Genomic DNA, 9,670 nt, shown 5'->3' with positions numbered 1-9,670 from the left:
TTGCTTATGATATCACCCTTTTTCCTCTAAACCATGTACACATTTTGAGTTTATCTTGTTATATGGTATGATATTTCATCTATTCCTAGTTTTTGCCAAACTACTTCTCAGTTTTCCTAACAGTTCTTGTCAGATAGTGAGTTCTTGCCCCAGTATTTGGGTTTATTAAACACTGGGTTACTATGCTCATTTGCTTCTGCATATTGTGTGTCTAATCTGTTTCACTGACAAAACTCTCTATTTCTTAACCAGTATTAAATTGCTTTGATGATTATATTTTGTAGTATAGTTTGAGATCTGGTTTTGGATGAGATCTGCTTCCTTCACCTTTTTTTCATTAATTTCTTTAATATTCTTGACCTTTTCTTTCTCCAGATAAATTTTGTTAATATTTTTTCTAGCTCTATATAGTAATTCTTTACTAGTTTGATTGGTATGGCACTAAGTAAATTAATTTAGATATTATTGTACTTTTTAAAAATATTGGCTCCACCTACCCATGAACAATTAATATTTCTCCAATTATTTAGATCAGTATTTATTTGTGTAAAGAATGTTTTATATTTGTGATCACATAATTGTGTATATCTTGGCAGGTAGACTCAAGTATTTTATGATGTCTGTGGTTATTTTAAATGGAATTTCTCTCTTTATCTCTTCCTGCTGAGTTTTGTTGGTAATATACAGAAATGCTAATGATTTGTGTGGATTTATTTTATATCCTGTAACTTTGGTGAAGCTGTTTCATTTATTTTTAAAATTGACTCTCTAGGGTTTTCTAAGTATACTATCATATCATCTGCAAAGAGTGGTCATTTTGTTTCCTCATTGCCTATTCTTATTCCCTCAATATAATTATCTTGTCTTATTGTTAAAATAGCATTTTAGTATAATATTGAATAGTATTGGTGATAATGGACCTTCTTACTTCACTCCTTATCTTGTTAGAAAGGCTTATACTTTATCCTCATTACAGATAATGGTTGATCTTGGTTTTAGATAGCTACTTACCATTTTAAAGAAAACATAATTTATTCCTGTGCTTTCTACTGTTTTAAAAGGAATTTGAGAGGAATTTTATTGAATGCTTTATCTGTAGCTATAGAGATAATCAAATGATTCTTATTGTTAATATGCTCAATTATGCATATAGTTTTCTAAAATTGAACCAGCGCTGCATTCCTGGCATAAATACAGGCAGATCATAGTGTATAATCTTTGTGATATATGCTATAATCTTCTTGCTACTATTTTATATAAAATATTTGCATTAATATCTATTAAAGAAATTGGTCTATAGTTTTCTTTTTTTGTTTTGACACTCCCTAAATTAGGTATCAAGAACATATATGCATCATAGAAGGAATTTGATTGGATTCCTTCTTAATTTTTCAAACACTTTATATTGTATTGAAATTAATTGTTCTTTCAATGTTTGGTAGAATTCTCTCATAAATACATCTATCCCTAGGTATTTTTCCTTAAGGAGTTTTTTATGACTTATTAAATTTTTCTTTCTAAAATAGGGTTAAGTATTTTATTTCTTCTGTTAATCTCAGCAATTTATATTTTTAAAAATACTTATCCATTTTATTAAAATTGTCAGTTTTATTGGCATACAGTTGGGCACAATAGCTTTCATCTTTTTTTATTTTTGATACTAGCAATTTATTTTCTTTTTTTAAAACAATCCAATTAGCCAATAGTTTGCCTATTTTGTTGATTTAAAAATAGTTCCTATTTTACTTATTAGCTCAATGGGTTTTTTTCTTAATGTTCAATTTTATTAATCCCTCCTTTGATTTTTCAGGATACTTGTTTTGATATTTAATTGCAGATTTTTAATTTGTTTGTTTTCAGATGTTTTTAGTTGCATGTCTAATTCATTAATAGGTTTTTTTTCTCTCTTTTACTGATGTAAGCATTTGGAGATATAAATGTTCTCCTAAGTTCTCCTCTGACTATATCCTCAGATTTTTTTGTATGTTCTCTGTGAGATTTTGATGGCCTAATACATTGACAATTTTTGTGAAGGTGTCAGACACAGCTAAAAATATATATGTTCCTATCTATTGTCATTCAGAATTCTCCTATGGTCTATCATATCTAACTTTCCTAAAATTCTATTCATCTCATTAACTTTCTTATTGTTTATTTTATAGTTAGACTTACCTAGGTTTGAGAGGGGGTAAATATTATTGTCTTATTGCCCCCCTAACCATTGCAATTTTAGTGTTTCTTCCTATAACTCAATTAAGTTTTTCTTTAAGAACTTAAATTATATGTCATTTGGCACATATATGTTTATTTTTTAAATTTTGTTTTTAGTTTATGGAATAAAACAAGAATTTCCATAACATAGTACAATAAAAAGATGATTGTGCATGAAACTGCAAATCTACTATGCACAACTTGCTATTCCTTTCACCTATACAACAAAATTATCATGTAAATTTCTTTTTTTTTCTTCCCTCCTCCCCACTCTAGAGATGGCTAAAATTGGACAAAAATATGTGTGTGTGTGTAAAATTATTCTATACATATTTCTATTTATCAGTTCTTTCTCTGGATGCAGATAGTGTCTTTCTTCATATGTCTTTTACTGTTAATATGGGTATGTACAATAGACAAAATAACTTATTCTCTCAAAGTCGTTCATAAAACAATATTGCTATTACTCTTAGTTCCACTCATTTTGCTCTTCATTATTGCATGCAAGTCTTTCCATGTTTTTTCCAAAATCATTCAGCTCATCATTTCTTATAGCAAAGTAATATGTTTAACATTGATATTAACTCATTGTCTAGTTAATATGTCTTTTTACTAGAAAGTAGTTTCCCTGTTTATCTCTTTTAATTATGTGTATTTTTGTTTTTGCTTTATCTGAAATCATGTTTGTCACCTCTTCCTTTTTTACTTCAACTGAAGAATAGTAGATTCTGTTGAAGCCCCTTATTTTAACTCTATGTGATTCTTTCTGTTGTGTGTTTTTTGTAAACAAAATATTGTTGGATTCTGATTTCTAATCTATTCTGATATCTTTTTCTCTTTTATGGTAAGTTGGAAAGTTCATCCCATTAACATTCACGGTTTTGATTGCTAACTGTGTTTCCTGCCATCCTATTCTCTTATAATTATCCTTATCTTTTTTTACCCTTCAGGAGTCTATTTTGCTTCTGACCACTAACTCCTTTAATTTGCTTCTGTTCTTATTCTCCCTGGGCCCTTTCCCTGCAACTTCCCTGTTGGATAAGATGAATTTATGTATCCAACTGTGTTTATGTGCATTTTCCTCCTCAAACCAGTCAGATTTGAGTGACGTCCAGGTGTTGACTGCTCTTCACCTCTGCCACCTCCATTACATAAATTCTTCCCTATGTATCCAATTTATGTGAGATAATTTCCCCCCATTCTTTTTCTCCCTTCCTCCCCTCTCCTAGTGCATTCCTCTTTCTCACTTTTCATTCTTCTTTTAAGATAATCCAAACACAATAGAATTATACCTAGGATCTCTAATTGGACTCCCTCTCAGATCCTTGGTGATGATAAAATTCTGAAAAGTTATATGTATCATCTCCTCCTAATATGAACAGTTTAACTTTTTTTAATCCCTTATAATTTCTAAGTGATATTTCCTTTTTTATGCTTCTTTTGAGTTCTGTGTTTGAATGTCAAAATTTCTATTTAGCTCTGGTCTTTTCATTAGGAATGCTTGAAAGTCCTCTGTTTCATTAAATGTCCATTTCCCCCCTGTAGGATTAGACTCATTTTTTTCTGGGTAAGTTATTCTTGGTTGTAATCCCAGCTCTTTTGCCTTTTGGAATATCATATTCCAAGCCCTCTATTTCTTCATGCTAAATCTTGTGTGATCCTGACTGTGGCTCCATGGTACTTGAATTCTTTCTTTTTGTTTGATTTCAGTATTTTCTCCTTGATCTGGGAATTCTGGGTATCAACTACAATAATCTTGAGAGTTTTCATTTTGGAGTTTCTTTTAGGACTAACTGGTGGGTTCTTTCAATTCCTACTTTGTCCTTTGGTTCTAAGATATCTGGTTATTTTTTCTTTATAAATTTCTTAAAATATGATGTCGAGGCTCTTTTTGTCTTCCTGACTTCGAGTTAGACCAATAATTCTTGAATTATCTCTCTTTGATCCATTTTCCAGGTCAGTTGTTTTCCTTATCAGGTATTTCATATTTTCTTCTATTTTTTCAGTCTTTTGACTTTGTTTTTTTTTGGGGGGGGCTGTTTCATTTTGTGTTGGTTTTAGTGAGGCAATTAGAGTTAAATGACTTGCCCAGAGTTACACAGCTAGTGAGTGTTATGTGTCTGAGACCGAATTTGAACTCAGGTCCTCCTGACTCCAGGGTCATGCTCTATCTTCTGTGCCACTTAGCTACCCCTTTTTGGTTTTGTTTTATTACTTTGTGATGTCTAATGAAACCATTAGCTTCCATTAGTCCAATTCTAATTTTTAAAACGTTTTCTTTAATAAGTTTTTGTCCGTCTTTTACCAAGCTGTTAAATTTCATTTCATAACTTTCCTAGATAACTTTCATTTCTTTTCACATTTTCTTTTTTTTCCCCTTTACTTATTTCCTCTCTTATTTGGTTTAAAAAATAATTTTCTTTGCTCTTTTAAAAATCTCTTTCTTTCTCTCTCTCCTTAACTCTTCCGGGAATTCTTGTTGGCATTGTATCCAATGTGCAAGGCATTTCTTGTAGATGCTTTCAAGTCATTGTCTTCTTTTATAGTTCTGTCTTGAGCTTCCCTGTCACCATAATAGCTCTTTATTGTCAGGTTCTTTTTTATTTGCTCATTTTTCCAGCCTGCTTCTTGACTTTGGATTTTATGTTAGTGTTGTGCTGCTCACTTCGGGGGGTAGGAGGAGAGGAAATGTCTGACCTGAGCTTCTGCTGCTTTTAATATCAGTCTCAGGGAATAGCAAGTTTTCAGCACTTCTAAAGTGACATGGTCTGGGAAGAGGTCTGTTCACTGCCCTCTTGATCTGAGCTCTACATGCTTCCGACATAGGTTTGGGTCTGTTGATTTCTATGTAGTTGAATATCAGTGGACTTTTGCTGGACTCAGTCATTGTTAGTCTGCTGGGAAGTTTGCAGGTTCAGAGTGACTGAACTGTTGACTCCCCTTTGGTCTTGGTCTCCTGCCCTGGTTTTTCCTGTACAGGCTCATGTGCTGAACTGAAGGCTAGAACTAAGTAACCACTCAAGTCCTAAATGTAGAGTCACATAGCTAAATTTCTGAAATTTGTTTTGTCTTAATACTCAGCTAGGACTCTGCCCTCAGTCGCCCTGGATTCGTGACCCAAACTGGGTCATGGATCATAGAGCCAACAGCTAGTACTTGTTCCTGCACTCAGCTCTAGTTCAGGGGTCCCCTGGGATCTCTTTCTCTCCCCCTTCTTCCTGATCTGGTGCTGTATCTCTGTTCTCTTTCCCTCTGGGTATTAGAATGTTCCTGATCCTTCTGCCACTGCACTGTGCTCCTGGCCAGCCCCTTCTCCAGTATCCACAGACCTCTCTGTTGTCTTCCTAAGCTGCCTCAGGCCGGAAAAAAGACTCGCTAGGATTTTTTCTTGGTTTTCTTGATCAGAATTTGGTCTGGCATGTTTTCTCGGTTCTTCTGGAAGGAGGTATGTTGGAAGAACTAGGCAAAAATGTTTTCTCTCACTCTACCATCTTGACTTAGGTTTGTCTTGAAGTATTTTAATCTTTCCCATTGCCTTTGGTATAATATACAGCCCCTCCCCTCCTCTGATTAGTATTAAAAGCCCTTTGAAACTTGTCTTTAATCTATTTTTCCAGGCTAATTTCACCTCATTCTTCCTCACAAACTCTACATTCCAGTCAAATCGGCCCACCTCCTCTCCCTTCTACACAATGTTCCATACCCAGCCTCCATACTCTTCCTCCTCCCACCTATTTCTTGATATGCCTAGCTACAAGTCAGCTCAAGTGCCAGCTCCTGAAAGATGCCTTTCTATAATTCCCTAAATGTTAGAACTCCTCCAAACTATTACTTTGTATTTATTTTGTATTTATCTGGACACAAGTTGTTTTCTCCCAGTAGCATATAAACTACCTGAGGGCAGCAACAGATTTTATCTGTGTTTCTGTAACTCTAGTACCCAGCACAGTGCCTGGCACATAGTATGTGTTTAATAAACCCATGTTGACTTGAACTGGATCAGACTGAATTTACTTGAACCAAATCAAACCGAATAAAGGATGGGCTATCAATACAATCATCATTTCCTGAAAAAGTTAGATAATATTGATCAAGCAATTTCTACAATGAATTGGCTAGAAGAGCCCAGAAACCACTTCAGTCAGCAAGTATATGATTTCCTTGCCAAGCACAGAGACATGGCAGCCAAGGTCAATGCTGGTTTATAATATAAACTCATTTGTAAAATGTTAACAGAGAAGAATGATGGAAGATTGCATGCAGTATCACAAAACAGCCAAGAGCAGTAAAGGGGAAGATGAGTCTGCAGAAAGCCAATTATGAGATACAACTAAGCCAGATTGTCCTGAAAACTTTTTGAGAAACTTCAGTTTGCAAATAATATGGTACTGATTGTAACAAACCCCAGCATACCACCCATCTTCTTTAAAAAATCCTTGACTACTCAAAAACAGTTGGACTAATAAATCCATGAAAGAAATGAATAAAGAATGCCCACTTCCCAGACTGTGGCATGCAGTTGGATGGGCAGCCCACTGACTTAGTCCGTCATGGTGAATGTAGACCTTGCATAGGTGTTGCAGAGGTGGAAAAGGCTGGAACCAGAATTGAAGAAGAAGAAGAGAACAGAATGAATTCCATTTCAGAAATTGTGCATCACTTTCAATAACCCTAAATTGTTTCTTAGCATATACAAAAATATTTAAATATTCTTCTAGTGTTATTGTCTTCAAATAATGGATGGAGAGACATATGGTGGACATAAGTAATCTATAACATATTGCCAGTAATTACTGGCATGTGAGAATTTCTGTAAAAGGTAACATCTAGGAAATGGGTAGTCAAGAACATATAGACTATATGTATTATAAGAGTAGAAGATAACCAACATGTCAAGTGTCTAAGACAATCCCAGATGCTGCATTCTGCATAAAGCCTTTCCTGATTCCCTAGATGCTGGTGTCCTACCTCCCATAAACCACCTTGCATTCATTTTGTTTATGTTATATATACTTATATTGTATACATGACCACCATTAGAATGAAAGCCTCTTGAAAACTTAGCACAGGACCTGGCACATAGTAAGCACTCAATAAATGCTTGTTGTTGACAGACTGCTTGATGGACATGTTGCTAGCATTCACTGATTATGAAGGCCTCCAGCATGGTAACAAGATTCTCTTTGGAGGATTTATAAAAGAATATGAACAAGACGGATTTATAGAAGAATATGGATGAGAATTAAAAAGTTTTACCTGAGTTGCAATCTGTATCAGTTCAACTGGATTCTTTGAGGCATTGAAGTATTTAAATAATCAAAGAGTATACAGTAGTAGACATGTAATGTCATTCAAAGTCAATATCTTGATGTTTTAGCCTTTCCCAGAATTTTTTTCCAGATTTGTATTCTTTGTCTTTACCCCGTGACTCCCTCTAATCATCTTCAAAACATCTTATCTAGAAAAATTGTGCATTTGCTTAACATCCAACTTATCTAAGAGTCTTTGAAATCTTCATCTTTGTTGATTTCATATAACCACTGACCTATTTAATGACCTCATCACCTCTCACTGACTATTTCAGTCAAGACCCTTAATCTCCCTGCCTCAGATTTCAATCTGCCCTTCATACAGGTCTCAAAATGTTTTTCCTAAAGTGTGGGCTTGGATCATGTCACTGCCCTACTCAATAACTTTCAGTGGCTCCCTATTTCCTCTAAGATGAAATATAAACTCCCCTGCTTGGCATATACAGCTTTTCAAAACCTGGTCCCAGTCTACTTTTCTAGTCTTATCACATATTACTCCACTACTCTGTACTCTGACTTCCTTGCTACTTCTCACACAAAACACTCCATCTCCCATCTCTGTATCTTCTTTTTGTTTGTTTGTTTTTGGCAATTGGGGTTAAATGACTTGCCCAGGGTCACACAGCTAGTAAGTATCAAGTGTTTGGTCTGAGGCCAGATTTGAACTCAGGTCCTCCAGACTTCAGGGCTGGTGCTCTATCCATTGTGCCACCTAGCTGTCCCTTCATCTCTGTATCTTTACACTGGCTCATCCTCACTTTCCTGGAACATATTCCTTCTCACCTCCGCCCCTTAGAATCCGTGGTTGCCTTCAAGAATCAGCTCAAGTGCCTTTGTAAGAGGCCATTTCTGGTCCCCCTGCTTCCAGTCTTTCCTCCTAAGGTTACATTGTAGCAATTTTATATGCATATGTTATTTCCATCATTAGAATGTAAGCTCCTTTATGTAACGGCTAGTAAATGTTTAATAAATGCTTGCTGCTTGGTAATGGCTGATGTATATTTGATTAATATATATGATATATTAATATGTGTATATGTATACACATATCTATATAATTTTGTTGTTGTTCAGTAGTTCAGTCATATCCGACTCTTTGTGACCCCGTATGGGGTTTTCTTGGCAAAGTTACTGGAGTGGTTTGCCATTTCCTTCTCCAGTGGATTAAGGCAAACAGAGGTTCAGTGACTTGCCCAGGGCCACATAGCTAGGAGTGTCCGAGGTTGGATTTGAGCTCAGGTCTTTCTGAGTCCAGGCCTAGTGCTCTATCCTCTGAGCCACCTAGCTGCCTCCAAGGCAAATAGAGGTTAAGTGATTTGTCCAGGGTCACAAAGCTACTATGTGTCTAAGGCCAGATTTGAATTCAGATCCTCTTGACTTCAGGCCCAATGCTCTATCGACTGAGCAATCTAGTTACCTCAGTAGATACATACCTAGACACACACACATGCATACATACATATAGGTGGATCCATACATACATACATACGTATATACATATGTATATTTGACTATATCAAAGGTGAATAAATTAAAGTATTGTTTGGTTGTTTTTTTGATTCACTAAAATAGTCGAGTTGTCTTGAAACAAAAGCCCTGTCATATGAAGTTTCTGTTAACCTTTATTTTTAACTCATGAACTTTTTGAACCTTGTCTTAAAATTGTTGCTGTATTCTCCAGTTACTGATCCTGTCAAACAAAGTCATTTACACCTCCTTGGAGGTCTTAGTGGATCACAGACATCATGTGAATTTATCATTTAAAAAATTAGTGTAACCTGGATTCAAGTCCATGTAATTTGCATAAGACTCATCATTGTTGAAAGAATGATTACTCAGTGCTCCATATGCCTGTGTGAGAAGTGGAATTGGTGAGAGCTTGGAAGAAGAGTTCTTGTTTTTTTCTAGACTCTGGCTTCAAGAGAGAAGACACACAGCTCCAGGCTCTCTTTAAAGAGAGGTTTCTAGAGAGAAAGAAAGATTTTGGAAAGAGATTGATATGTATTACAGCCAGCACTTTCAGCAGTTCCTTTTAATGATCTTGCTGTACTAGAGACTTCAGGAAATTTCCCCTTGGGTGAGAGGGATTCTAATTAGAGAGGATCTCTCTCTCTCTCTCTCTCTCTCTCTCTCTCTCTCTCTCTCTCTCT

The sequence above is a fragment of the Vombatus ursinus genome, unplaced genomic scaffold (genome assembly GCF_900497805.2).
Source record: "Vombatus ursinus unplaced genomic scaffold, bare-nosed wombat genome assembly UNPS02014772.1, whole genome shotgun sequence".
Taxonomy (NCBI): domain Eukaryota; kingdom Metazoa; phylum Chordata; class Mammalia; order Diprotodontia; family Vombatidae; genus Vombatus; species Vombatus ursinus.
Note: the sequence above shows the minus strand (reverse complement) of the source record.